Raw genomic sequence first — 13325 nt, forward strand, 5'->3', positions numbered from 1 at the left:
GAAGGTGTCAGTGGCCAAAGGCACCATGTGGAAAGATGAACCACCTTCGGCAGAAATTGTTGACGTGTCCTCAATTCTGCTCTATCTTCATGAAAGATCAAATAAAGGCTCTTGTGATACTGCATGGTTTGTACTGTTTTCCATGTGCTCCCAGATCTTTCAAGCAAGTAGCATGGTCAAGAAAGTTCTGTTTGAAAAGAAACAAATATTTACTGTCATTGTTATGCAAATAAACTTACATTAAAGCTAACAAGAAAGCACACTCGTTCTGTCTTTAAACTGATAAAAGAAACCCCAATAATATGGGGCATGCAAAAATTGAGATAAAACTCAGTTTTGCTCCTCTCCACGGAAATCTTTAATAAAAGGCGAAATATTTGTTAGTTCTGAAGAGAAACCAGAGCATGACCAAGATTCCACCTGTCGCCTGAGTGCCATGCCAGCAGTTCTCATTCAGCTCAAAGTGAGCACCCAATTTGAATGAAAGAAAGCAGATTTCTCACCAGGCTTCCCCTTGCTATAAACATGGTTTGTACTCTTTTCCATGTGCTCCCAGATCTTTCAAACAATTAGTGTGGTCAAGAAAGTTCTGTTTGAAAAGAAACAAACATTTACTGTCATTTCTATGCAAATGAGCTTACATTAAAGCACACTCGTTCTATCTTTAAACCAATAAAATAAAACCCCAATAAGATGGGGCATGCAAAAATTGAGATAAAACTCAGTTTTGCTCCTCTCCACGGAAATCTTTAGTAAAAGGCGAAAGATTTGTTCGTTCTGAAGAGAAACCACAGCATGACCAAGATTCTACCTGTCGCCTGAGTGCCATGCCAGCAGTCCTCATTCAGCTCAAAGTGAGCACCCAATTTGAAAGAAAGAAAGCAGATTTCTCACCAGGCTTCCCCTTGCTATAAACATGGTTTGTACTCTTTTCCATGTGCTCCCAGATCTTTCAAGCAATTAGTATAGTCAAGAAAGTTCTGTTTGAAAAGAAACAAACATTTACTGTCATTTCTACGCAAATGAGCTTACATTAAAGCACACTCGTTCTATCTTTAAACTGATAAAAGAAACCCCAATAAGACGGGGCATGCAAAAATTGAGATAAAACTCAGTTTTGCTCCTCTCCATGGAAATCTTTAGTAAAAGGCGAAAGATTTGTTCGTTCTGAAGAGAAACCAGAGCATGACCAAGATTCCACCTGTCGCCTGAGTGCCGTGCCAGCAGTCCTCATTCAGCTCAAAGTGAGCACCCAATTTGAAAGAAAGAAAGCAGATTTCTCACCAGGCTTCCCCTTGCTATAAGCATGGTTTGTACTCTTTTCCATGTGCTCCCAGATCTTTCAAGCAATTAGTATGGTCAAGAAAGTTCTGCTTGAAAAGAAACAGACATTTATTGTCATTGTTATGCAAATAAACTTACATTAAAGCTAACAAGAAAGCACACTCGTTCTGTCTTTAATCCGATAAAAGAAACCCCAATAATATGGGGCATGCAAAAATTGAGATAAAACTCAGTTTTGCTCCTCTCCACGGAAATCTTTAGTAAAAGGCGAAAGATTTGTTCGTTCTGAAGAGAAACCAGAGCATGACCAAGATTCCACCTGTCGCCTGAGTGCCGTGCCAGCAGTCCTTATTCAGATCAAAGTGAGCGCCCAATTTGAAAGAAAGCAGATTTCTCACCTGTCTTCTCCTTGCTATAAGCATGGTTTGTACTGTATTCCATGTGCTCCCAGATCTTTCAAGCAAGTAGCATGGTCAAGAAAGTTCTGTTTGAAAAGAAACAAACATTTACTGTCATTTCTATGCAAATGAGCTTACATTAAAGCACACTCATTCTATCTTTAAACCGATAAAAGAAACCCCAAAAAGATGGGGCATGCAAAAATTGAGATAAAACTCGGTTTTGCTCCTCTCCACGGAAATCTTTAGTAAAAGGCGAAAGATTTGTTCGTTCTGAAGAGAAACCAGAGCATGACCAAGATTTTTATCTGAAAATATGTGTTCTCCCTGCAGTTGTTGTCCCCAGATGAGAGTTCCCTTGTGCTGCCTCAGTTGAATCTCCTTTACTTGACAGGGGGATGCTCGAGCAGCGACCCTCCCCAGCTCTAGCCCAACTCCTACTTACCTGCCAGGTGAGATACTATGATCATGAAGGTGCTTCTCCCAGGGCAAGGCTCACCCATTGCACACTGGGTGTGCTGCTTCTGCGATTTCCCCAAATGTGGGAAACTTGACTGCATAATTTGTGTTTCCCCTGGTCGGCTCTCGTATAATTCAGATCTCTTTGTCTCAGGTCTCTCTCCAGCCTAGTTTGCTGTCTGTTTCTACTTCTCTTTTCTTGAGCCGCTCCCTTCTATGCCCTTGCGCACTATCCTGACTTCTCCCGTCTGCTTACTTCGTGCCTTCCAACGCACAATGCAAACTACAGGTAGTGCTGCAGGACCCACACCCTTTTACTTGCCTTACAGAGCGTCTCTGGAGCAGTTACAGTGCCCAGCTGCTGCAAGAAATCAGCTTGAATGCTTCAGGGGCTGGGGAATAGCCAACATGAGCCCCACACTGAAGGAGGGTGGAGGTGTGTAATGCGAACTAGGGGTCATCCAAGCGCCGCAAAAGGCCGCCATGCCCTGCACGCCCCTTGTCTCTTTTCATATGCAGACGAGGGTTGAAGCCAACTTTGACCCACTGTTTGGATGACATCACCATATGCAAATCCATCTGCTGCAGGCCTTCCCCCAGGAATGCTTGCACTAGTTGTTGCATTTGGTTTGTTGTTTGGGGGTGCTTCAGTATTAGGCAGCCTTCTGCCCTCCCATGTTCATCTGAAAATATGTGTTCTCCCTGCAGTTGTTGTCCCCAGATGAGAGTTCCCTTGTGCTGCCTCAGTTGAATCTCCTTTACTTGACAGAGATGTGCCTGAGCAGCGGCCCTCCCCAGCCCTATCCCAAATCATACTTATTTTGCATAGGCGATACCATGGTCATGAAGATTGTTCTCCCAGGGTGAGGTTCATTCATTGCATTCTGGGTATGCTGACCCCTGTGATTTCCCCAAATGTGGGAAACTCGACTGCATTATTTGTGGTAGTGGGGGACTGTGTTTGTGCTTTCCTCTGGTCAGCTCTGGTAAAAATCAGATTTCTTTATCTCAGATCTTCCTCTAGCCTTGTTCTTCTTTCGAGAGTTCCCTTGTGCTGCCTCAGTTGGATCTCTTTCACTTGACAGGGGGGTGCCCGAGCAGCGACCCTCCCCAGCTCTAGCCCAACTCCTACTTACCTGCCAGGTGAGATACTATGATCATGAAGGTGCTTCTCCCAGGGCAAGGCTCACCCATTGCACTCTAGTTGTGCTGCCCCTGTGATTTCCCCAAATGTGGGAAACTTGACTGCATAATTTGTGTTTCCCTTGGTCGGCTCTCGTATAATTCAGATCTCTTTGTCTCAGGTCTCTCTCCAGCCTAGTTTGCTGTCTGTTTCCACTTCTCTTTTCTTGAGCCGCTCCCTTCTATGCCCTTGCGCACTATCCTGACTTCTCCCGTCTGCTTACTTCGTGCCTTCCAACGCACAATGCAAACTACAGGTAGTGCTGCAGGGCCCACACCCTTTTACTTGCCTTACAGAGCAGCTCTGGAGCAGTTACAGTGCCCAGCTGCTGCAAGAAATCAGCTTGAATGCTTCAGGGGCTGGGGCATAGCCAACATGAGCCCCACACCGAAGGAGGGTGGAGGTATTTAATGCGAACTAGGGGTCATCCAAGCACCGCAAAAGGCCGCCATGCCCTGCATAACCCTTTTCTCTTTTCATATGCAGATGAGGGTTCCAGCCAACTTTGGCCCACTGCTTGGATGGCATCACCATATGCAAATCCATCTGCTGCAGGCCTTCCCCCAGGAATGCTTGCACTAGTTGTTGCATTTGGTTTGTTGTTTGGGGGTGCTTCAGTATTAGGCAGCCTTCTGCCCTCCCATGTTCATCTGAAAATATGTGTTCTCCCTGCAGTTGTTGTCCCCAGATGAGAGTTCCCTTGTGCTGCCTCAGTTGAATCTCCTTTACTTGACAGAGATGTGCCTGAGCAGCGGCCCTCCCCAGCCCTATCCCAAATCATACTTATTTTGCATAGGAGAGACCATGGTCTTGAAGATTGTTCTCCCAGGGTGAGGTTCATTCATTGCATTCTGGGTATGCTGACCCATGTGATTTCCCCAAATGTGGGAAACTCAACTGCATTATTTGTGGTAGTGGGGGACTGTGTTTGTGCTTTCCTCTGGTCAGCTCTAGTAAAAGTCAGATTTCTTTGTTTCAGTTCTTCCTCTAGCCTTGTTCTTCTTTCGAGAGTTCCCTTGTGCTGCCTCAGTGTGTATGGTTATTAATCAAAAGGTTGGTGGTTCAATCCCACTAAGGGACGTAATTGACCTTGTTATCAGATTTTGGTGATATTTAAGTAGACAAGTCAAAATTTCAAACCCCCTGTTATGGTGTAGGGTACCTGGCCTTCTCTGATGTAATCAGAGTTAGATTTGATTCAGTGATTTTATAAAAACAGCTAGGAAGCACAATTTAGCAGTGGGTTGCAGAGAAAAAGAAATATGCTGGCAAAAAAATCCAATTGAGTGATTAAACAGCTCTTCATTTTCTGGCTTTATTTTTATGCTAACAAATTTGTTCTCTGAAAAGTGTCCACAAAGCCAAGTCTCTGATTAACACCTTTGTAGGGATGGTTTTTCACCTATTACTAAATTAAACTTGCTTCATTGGAAAGGCAGCAAGATGCATCCTCATTTCAATGTCTACTGAAATAATACAGGTTGACACCAGGAAACATTAACGCCACTGCATCCTTGCTGCTTTCGCATGTGGAAGTCTGTTTAATGTGAAAACAAGGTGATATCTAATTAGCACACAGGTAAGGAATTAAGAAAATCTTTATTTAAGGGTGAAGGTGTTTCTCACAAAATCGTTGCCCCAATGCATCATTGAAATTCAAGCTGGAAAGATGATTTTAATATATCACTTGTACATTTTGTATTGCTCTTCTGGTGACAATGTAGTTTGTTTTTGTCAATTACCATTTTAATAATAGGGTAAAGAAAATTAAGTGGATTTTTGAAAGAAAACAATACTGTCAATATACTATTAAAACAAATTAAAATGGTAAAAGTTAGTGTACTTTAAGTAAAAATAAAAGAGCAAAAATATCAATCCCAGTTTTGGATTACTTTAATTAACAAAAAAAATGCATATAGCAGAGGATAGTTTCAATCTGCCTACCTCTGGGTTATGGGCCCAGCATTTTTCCATTGCAGTACTCTGCTGCACATGTAAGTGCAAGAGATCCTGAAGCACTCACTCATCATGGGAAAGTACCAATGTGTTTCTTCGTTGGTTGATGGAAGAAACATCTTACAAAAACTCTCCAGATTATTGACTTTTTAAAGTTTTTCTAGGAAACGTTCTAGATGAATGCTTATTAGCCTTTGTCAGTACGGACGTTTGTAAAGTGTCTCTGTGGCGCAATCTGTTAGTGTGTTTGGTTATTAATCAAAGGGTTGGTGGTTCAATCCCACCCAGGGATGTAATTGACCTTGTTATCAGATTTTGGTGATCTTTAAGTAGACAAGTCAAAATTTCAAACCCCCTTCTTATGGTGTAGGGTACCTGGCCTACTCTGATGTAATCAGAGTTAGATTTGAATCAGTGATTTTATAAAAAAAAAACAGCTAGGAAGCACAATTTAGCAGTGGGTTGCAGAGAAAAAGAAATATGCTGGCAGAAAAATCCAATTGAGTGATTAAACAGCTCTTCATTTTCTGGCTTTATTTTTATGCTAACAAATTTGTTCTCTGAAAAGTGTCCACAAAGCTAAGTCTCTGATTAACACCTTTGTAGGGATGGTTTTTCACCTATTACTAAATTAAACTTGCTTCATTGGAAAGGCAGCAAGATGCATCCTCATTTCAATGTCTACTGAAATAATACAGGTTGACACCAGGAAACATTAACGCCACTGCATCCTTGCTGCTTTCGCATGTGGAAGTCTGTTTAATGTGAAAACAAGGTGATATCTAATTAGCACACAGGTAAGGAATTAAGAAAATCTTTATTTAAGGGTGAAGATGTTTCTCACAAAATCGTTGCCCCAATGCATCATTGAAATTCAAGCTGGAAAGATGATTTTAATATATCACTTGTACATTTTGTATTGCTCTTCTGGTGACAATGTAGTTTGTTTTTGTCAATTACCATTTTAATAATCGGGTAAAGAAAATTAATTGGATTTTTGAAAGAAAACAATACTGTCAATATACTATTAAAACAAATTAAAATGGTAAAAGTTATTGTACTTTAAGTAAAAATAAAAGAGCAAAAATATCAATCCCAGTTTTGGATTACTTTAATTAACAAAAAAAAAATGCATATAGCAGAGGATAGTTTCAATCTGCCTACCTCTGGGTTATGGACCCAGCATGCTTCCATTACAGTACTCTGCTGCACATGTAAGTGCAAGAGGTCCTGAAGCACTCACTTATCATGGGAAAGTACCAATGTGTTTCTTCATTGGTTGATGGAAGAAACATCTTACAAAAACTCTCCACATTATTGACTTTTTAAAATGTTTCTAGGAAACGTTCTAGATGAATGCTTATTAGCCTTTGTCAGTATGTACTTTTGCAAAGTGTCGCTGTGGCGCAATCAGTTAGTGTGTATGGTTATTAACCAAAAGGTTGGTGGTTCAATCCCACCCAGGGACGTAATTGACCTTGTTATCAGATTTTGGTGATCTTTAAGTAGACAAGTCAAAATTTCAAACCCCCTGTTATGGTGTAGGGTACCTGGCCTTCTCTGATGTAATCGGAGTTAGATTTGATTCAGTGATTTTATAAAAACAGCTAGGAAGCACAATTTAGCAGTGGGTTGCAGAGAAAAAGAAATATGCTGGCAAAAAAATCCAATTGAGTGATTAAACAGCTCTTCATTTTCTGGCTTTATTTTTATGCTAACAAATTTGTTCTCTGAAAAGTGTCCACAAAGCCAAGTCTCTGATTAACACCTTTGTAGGGATGGTTTTTCACCTATTACTAAATTAAACTTGCTTCATTGGAAAGGCAGCAAGATGCATCCTCATTTCAATGTCTACTGAAATAATACAGGTTGACACCAGGAAACATTAACGCCACTGCATCCTTGCTGCTTTCGCATGTGGAAGTCTGTTTAATGTGAAAACAAGGTGATATCTAATTAGCACACAGGTAAGGAATTAAGAAAATCTTTATTTAAGGGTGAAGGTGTTTCTCACAAAATCGTTGCCCCAATGCATCATTGAAATTCAAGCTGGAAAGATGATTTTAATATATCACTTGTACATTTTGTATTGCTCTTCTGGTGACAATGTAGTTTGTTTTTGTCAATTACCATTTTAATAATAGGGTAAAGAAAATTAAGTGGATTTTTGAAAGAAAACAATACTGTCAATATACTATTAAAACAAATTAAAATGGTAAAAGTTATTGTACTTTAAGTAAAAATAAAAGAGCAAAAATATCAATCCCAGTTTTGGATTACTTTAATTAACAAAAAAAATGCATATAGCAGAGGATAGTTTCAATCTGCCTACCTCTGGGTTATGGGCCCAGCATTTTTCCATTGCAGTACTCTGCTGCACATGTAAGTGCAAGAGATCCTGAAGCACTCACTCATCATGGGAAAGTACCAATGTGTTTCTTCGTTGGTTGATGGAAGAAACATCTTACAAAAACTCTCCACATTATTGACTTTTTAAAATGTTTCTAGGAAACGTTCTAGATGAATGCTTATTAGCCTTTGTCAGTATGTACTTTTGCAAAGTGTCGCTGTGGCGCAATCAGTTAGTGTGTATGGTTATTAACCAAAAGGTTGGTGGTTCAATCCCACCCAGGGACTTAATTGACCTTGTTATCAGATTTTGGTGATCTTTAAGTAGACAAGTCAAAATTTCAAACCCACTGTTATGGTGTAGGGTACCTGGCCTTCTCTGATGTTTAGATTTGATTCAGTGATTTTATAAAAACAGCTAGGAAGCACAATTTAGCAGTGGGTTGCAGAGAAAAAGAAATATGCTGGCAGAAAAATCCAATTGAGTGATTAAACAGCTCTTCATTTTCTGGCTTTATTTTTATACTAACAAATTTGTTCTCTGAAAAGTGTCCACAAAGCCAAGTCTCTGATTAACACCTTTGTAGGGATGGTTTTTCACCTATTACTAAATTAAACTTGCTTCATTGGAAAGGCAGCAAGATGCATCCTCATTTCAATGTCTACTGAAATAATACAGGTTGACACCAGGAAACATTAACGCCACTGCATCCTTGCTGCTTTCGCATGTGGAAGTCTGTTTAATGTGAAAACAAGGTGATATCTAATTAGCACACAGGTAAGGAATTAAGAAAATCTTTATTTAAGGGTGAAGATGTTTCTCACAAAATCGTTGCCCCAATGCATCATTGAAATTCAAGCTGGAAAGATGATTTTAATATATCACTTGTACATTTTGTATTGCTCTTCTGGTGACAATGTAGTTTGTTTTTGTCAATTACCATTTTAATAATCGGGTAAAGAAAATTAATTGGATTTTTGAAAGAAAACAATACTGTCAATATACTATTAAAACAAATTAAAATGGTAAAAGTTATTGTACTTTAAGTAAAAATAAAAGAGCAAAAATATCAATCCCAGTTTTGGATTACTTTAATTAACAAAAAAAAATGCATATAGCAGAGGATAGTTTCAATCTGCCTACCTCTGGGTTATGGACCCAGCATGCTTCCATTACAGTACTCTGTTGCACATGTAAGTGCAAGAGGTCCTGAAGCACTCACTTATCATGGGAAAGTACCAATGTGTTTCTTCATTGGTTGATGGAAGAAACATCTTACAAAAACTCTCCACATTATTGACTTTTTAAAATGTTTCTAGGAATCGTTCTAGATGAATGCTTATTAGCCTTTGTCAGTATGTTCTTTTGCAAAGTGTTGTTTTGGCGCAATCAGTTAGTGTGTAAGGCTATTAACCAAAAGGTTGGTGGTTCAATCCCACCCAGGGACTTAATTGACCTTGTTATCAGATTTTGGTGATCTTTAAGTAGACAAGTCAAAATTTCAAACCCCCTGTTATGGTGTAGGGTACCTGGCCTTCTCTAATGTAATCAGAGTTAGATTTGATTCAGTGATTTTATAAAAACAGCTAGGAAGAACAATTTAGCAGTGGGTTGCAGAGAAAAAGAAATATGCTGGCAGAAAAATCCAATTGAGTGATTAAACAGCTCTTCATTTTCTGGCTTTATTTTTATACTAACAAATTTGTTCTCTGAAAAGTGTCCACAAAGACAAGTCTCTGATTAACACCTTTGTAGGGATGGTTTTTCACCTATTACTAAATTAAACTTGCTTCATTGGAAAGGCAGCAAGATGCATCTTCATTTCAATGTCTACTGAAATAATACAGGTTGACACCAGGAAACATTAACGCCACTGCATCCTTGCTGCTTTCGCATGTGGAAGTCTGTTTAATGTGAAAACAAGGTGATATCTAATTAGCACACAGGTAAGGAATTAAGAAAATCTTTATTTAAGGGTGAAGATGTTTCTCACAAAATCGTTGCCCCAATGCATCATTGAAATTCAAGCTGGAAAGATGATTTTAATATATCACTTGTACATTTTGTATTGCTCTTCTGGTGACAATGTAGTTTGTTTTTGTCAATTACCATTTTAATAATCGGGTAAAGAAAATTAAGTGGATTTTTGAAAGAAAACAATACTGTCAATATACTATTAAAACAAATTAAAATGGTAAAAGTTATTGTACTTTAAGTAAAAATAAAAGAGCAAAAATATCAATCCCAGTTTTGGATTACTTTAATTAACAAAAAAAAATGCATATAGCAGAGGATAGTTTCAATTTGCCTACCTCTGGGTTATGGACCCAGCATGCTTCCATTACAGTACTCTGCTGCACATGTAAGTGCAAGAGGTCCTGAAGCACTCACTTATCATGGGAAAGTACCAATGTGTTTCTTCATTGGTTGATGGAAGAAACATCTTACAAAAACTCTCCACATTATTGACTTTTTAAAATGTTTCTAGGAATCGTTCTAGATGAATGCTTATTAGCCTTTGTCAGTATGTACTTTTGCTAAGTGTAGCTGTGGCGCAATCAGTTAGTGTGTAAGGCTATTAACCAAAAGGTTGGTTGTTCAATCCAACCCAGGGATTTAATTGACCTTGTTATCAGATTTTGGTGATCTTTAAGTAGACAAGTCAAAATTTCAAACCCCCTGTTATGGTGTAGGGTACCTGGCCTTCTCTGATGTAATCAGAGTTAGATTTGATTCAGTGATTTTATAAAAACAGCTAGGAAGCACAATTTGGCAGTGGGTTGCAGAGAAAAAGAAATATGCTGGCACAAAAATCCAATTGAGTGTTTAAACAGCTCTTCATTTTCTGGCTTTATTTTTATGCTAACTAATTTGTTCTCTGAAAAGTGTCCACAAAGCCAAGTATCTGATTAACATATTTGTAGGGATGGTTTTTCACCTATTACTAAATTAAACTTGCTTCATTGGAAAGGCAGCAAGATGTATCCTCATTTCAATATCTACTGAAATAATACAGGTTGACACCAGGAAACATTAACGCCACTGCATCCTTGCTGCTTTCTCATGTGGAAGTCTGTTTAATGTGAAAACAAGGTGATATCTAATTAGCACACAGGTAAGGAATTAAGAAAATCTTTATTTAAGGGTGAAGATGTTTCTCACAAAATCGTTGCCCCAATGCATCATTGAAATTCAAGCTGGAAAGATGATTTTAATATATCACTTGTACATTTTGTATTGCTCTTATGGTGACAATGTAGTTTGTTTTTGTCAATTACCATTTTAATAATAGGGTAAAGAAAATTAAGTGGATTTTTGAAAGAAAACAATACTGTCAATATACTATTAAAACAAATTAAAATGGTAAAAGTTATTGTACTTTAAGTAAAAATAAAAGCGAAAATATCAATCCCAGTTTTGGATTACTTTAATGAACAAAAAAAAAAATTCATATAGCAAAGGATAGTTTCAATCTGCCTACCTCTGGGTTATGGGCCCAGCATGCTTCCATTGCAGTACTCTGCTGCACATGTAAGTGCAAGAGATCCTGAAGCACTCACTCATCATGCGAAAGTACTAATGTGTTTCTTCATTGGTTGCTGGAAGAAACATCTTACAAAAACTCTCCAGATTATTGACTTTTTAAAGTTTTTCTAGGAAACGTTCTAGATGAATGCTTATTAGTCTTTGTCAGTATGTGCTTTTTGCAAAGTGTCGCTGTGGCGCAATCAGTTAGTGTGTATGGTTATTAACCAAAAGGTTGGTGGTTCAATCCCACCCAGGGACGTAATTGACCTTGTTATCAGATTTTGGTGATCTTTAAGTAGACAAGTCAAAATTTCAAACCCCCTGTTATGGTGTAGGGTACCTGGCCTTCTCTGATGTAATCAGAGTTAGATTTGATTCAGTGATTTTATAAAAACAGCTAGGAAGCACAATTTAGCAGTGGGTTGCAGAGAAAAAGAAATATGCTGGCAAAAAAATCCAATTGAGTGATTAAACAGCTCTTCATTTTCTGGCTTTATTTTTATGCTAACAAATTTGTTCTCTGAAAAGTGTCCACAAAGCCAAGTCTCTGATTAACACCTTTGTAGGGATGGTTTTTCACCTATTACTAAATTAAACTTGCTTCATTGGAAAGGCAGCAAGATGCATCCTCATTTCAATGTCTACTGAAATAATACAGGTTGACACCAGGAAACATTAACGCCACTGCATCCTTGCTGCTTTCGCATGTGGAAGTCTGTTTAATGTGAAAACAAGGTGATATCTAATTAGCACACAGGTAAGGAATTAAGAAAATCTTTATTTAAGGGTGAAGGTGTTTCTCACAAAATCGTTGCCCCAATGCATCATTGAAATTCAAGCTGGAAAGATGATTTTAATATATCACTTGTACATTTTGTATTGCTCTTCTGGTGACAATGTAGTTTGTTTTTGTCAATTACCATTTTAATAATAGGGTAAAGAAAATTAAGTGGATTTTTGAAAGAAAACAATACTGTCAATATACTATTAAAACAAATTAAAATGGTAAAAGTTATTGTACTTTACGTAAAAATAAAAGAGCAAAAATATCAATCCCAGTTTTGGATTACTTTAATTAACAAAAAAAATGCATATAGCAGAGGATAGTTTCAATCTGCCTACCTCTGGGTTATGGGCCCAGCATTTTTCCATTGCAGTACTCTGCTGCACATGTAAGTGCAAGAGATCCTGAAGCACTCACTCATCATGGGAAAGTACCAATGTGTTTCTTCGTTGGTTGATGGAAGAAACATCTTACAAAAACTCTCCAGATTATTGACTTTTTAAAGTTTTTCTAGGAAACGTTCTAGATGAATGCTTATTAGCCTTTGTCAGTATGTACGTTTGTAAAGTGTCTCTGTGGCGCAATCTGTTAGTGTGTTTGGTTATTAATCAAAGGGTTGGTGGTTCAATCCCACCCAGGGATGTAATTGACCTTGTTATCAGATTTTGGTGATCTTTAAGTAGACAAGTCAAAATTTCAAACCCCCTTCTTATGGTGTAGGGTACCTGGCCTACTCTGATGTAATCAGAGTTAGATTTGAATCAGTGATTTTATAAAAAAAACAGCTAGGAAGCACAATTTAGCAGTGGGTTGCAGAGAAAAAGAAATATGCTGGCAGAAAAATCCAATTGAGTGATTAAACAGCTCTTCATTTTCTGGCTTTATTTTTATGCTAACGAATTTGTTCTCTGAAAAGTGTCCACAAAGCCAAGTATCTGATTAACATATTTGTAGGGATGGTTTTTCACCTATTACTAAATTAAACTTGCTTCATTGGAAAGGCAGCAAGATGCATCCTCATTTCAATATCTACTGAAATAATACAGGTTGACACCAGGAAACATTAACGCCACTGCATCCTTGCTGCTTTCTCATGTGGAAGTCTGTTTAATGTGAAAACAAGGTGATATCTAATTAGCACACAGGTAAGGAATTAAGAAAATCTTTATTTAAGGGTGAAGATGTTTCTCACAAAATCGTTGCCCCAATGCATCATTGAAATTCAAGCTGGAAAGATGATTTTAATATATCACTTGTACATTTTGTATTGCTCTTCTGGTGACAATGTAGTTTGTTTTTGTCAATTACCATTTTAATAATCGGATAAAGAAAATTAATTGGATTTTTGAAAGAAAACAATACTGTCAATATACTATTAAAACA

General features: G+C 38.1%; 9 non-coding genes across 9 annotated transcripts; 4 read left to right on the forward strand and 5 right to left on the reverse strand.

The window, feature by feature from the left end:
• Positions 1-290: 290 nt before the first annotated feature.
• Positions 291-406, reverse strand: LOC135022710 (U5 spliceosomal RNA). Its single transcript, XR_010219783.1, has one exon. It is a non-coding gene; the product is annotated as a U5 spliceosomal RNA (small nuclear RNA).
• Positions 407-681: 275 nt separating this feature from the next.
• Positions 682-797, reverse strand: LOC135022699 (U5 spliceosomal RNA). Its single transcript, XR_010219772.1, has one exon. It is a non-coding gene; the product is annotated as a U5 spliceosomal RNA (small nuclear RNA).
• Positions 798-1071: 274 nt separating this feature from the next.
• LOC135022705 (U5 spliceosomal RNA) lies at positions 1072-1187 on the reverse strand. Its single transcript, XR_010219778.1, has one exon. It is a non-coding gene; the product is annotated as a U5 spliceosomal RNA (small nuclear RNA).
• A 286-nt stretch (positions 1188-1473) lies between these two features.
• On the reverse strand, positions 1474-1589 carry LOC135022675 (U5 spliceosomal RNA). The gene has a single exon (XR_010219748.1). It is a non-coding gene; the product is annotated as a U5 spliceosomal RNA (small nuclear RNA).
• A 270-nt stretch (positions 1590-1859) lies between these two features.
• LOC135022680 (U5 spliceosomal RNA) lies at positions 1860-1975 on the reverse strand. The gene has a single exon (XR_010219753.1). It is a non-coding gene; the product is annotated as a U5 spliceosomal RNA (small nuclear RNA).
• Positions 1976-2119: 144 nt separating this feature from the next.
• On the forward strand, positions 2120-2282 carry LOC135022612 (U1 spliceosomal RNA). The gene has a single exon (XR_010219710.1). It is a non-coding gene; the product is annotated as a U1 spliceosomal RNA (small nuclear RNA).
• Positions 2283-2953: 671 nt separating this feature from the next.
• On the forward strand, positions 2954-3117 carry LOC135022417 (U1 spliceosomal RNA). Its single transcript, XR_010219531.1, has one exon. It is a non-coding gene; the product is annotated as a U1 spliceosomal RNA (small nuclear RNA).
• A 152-nt stretch (positions 3118-3269) lies between these two features.
• Positions 3270-3432, forward strand: LOC135022659 (U1 spliceosomal RNA). Its single transcript, XR_010219745.1, has one exon. It is a non-coding gene; the product is annotated as a U1 spliceosomal RNA (small nuclear RNA).
• Positions 3433-4103: 671 nt separating this feature from the next.
• Positions 4104-4267, forward strand: LOC135022440 (U1 spliceosomal RNA). The gene has a single exon (XR_010219553.1). It is a non-coding gene; the product is annotated as a U1 spliceosomal RNA (small nuclear RNA).
• Positions 4268-13325: the final 9058 nt, after the last annotated feature.

This window comes from Pseudophryne corroboree, unplaced genomic scaffold (genome assembly GCF_028390025.1).
Source record: "Pseudophryne corroboree isolate aPseCor3 unplaced genomic scaffold, aPseCor3.hap2 scaffold_388, whole genome shotgun sequence".
Lineage (NCBI taxonomy): Eukaryota > Metazoa > Chordata > Amphibia > Anura > Myobatrachidae > Pseudophryne > Pseudophryne corroboree.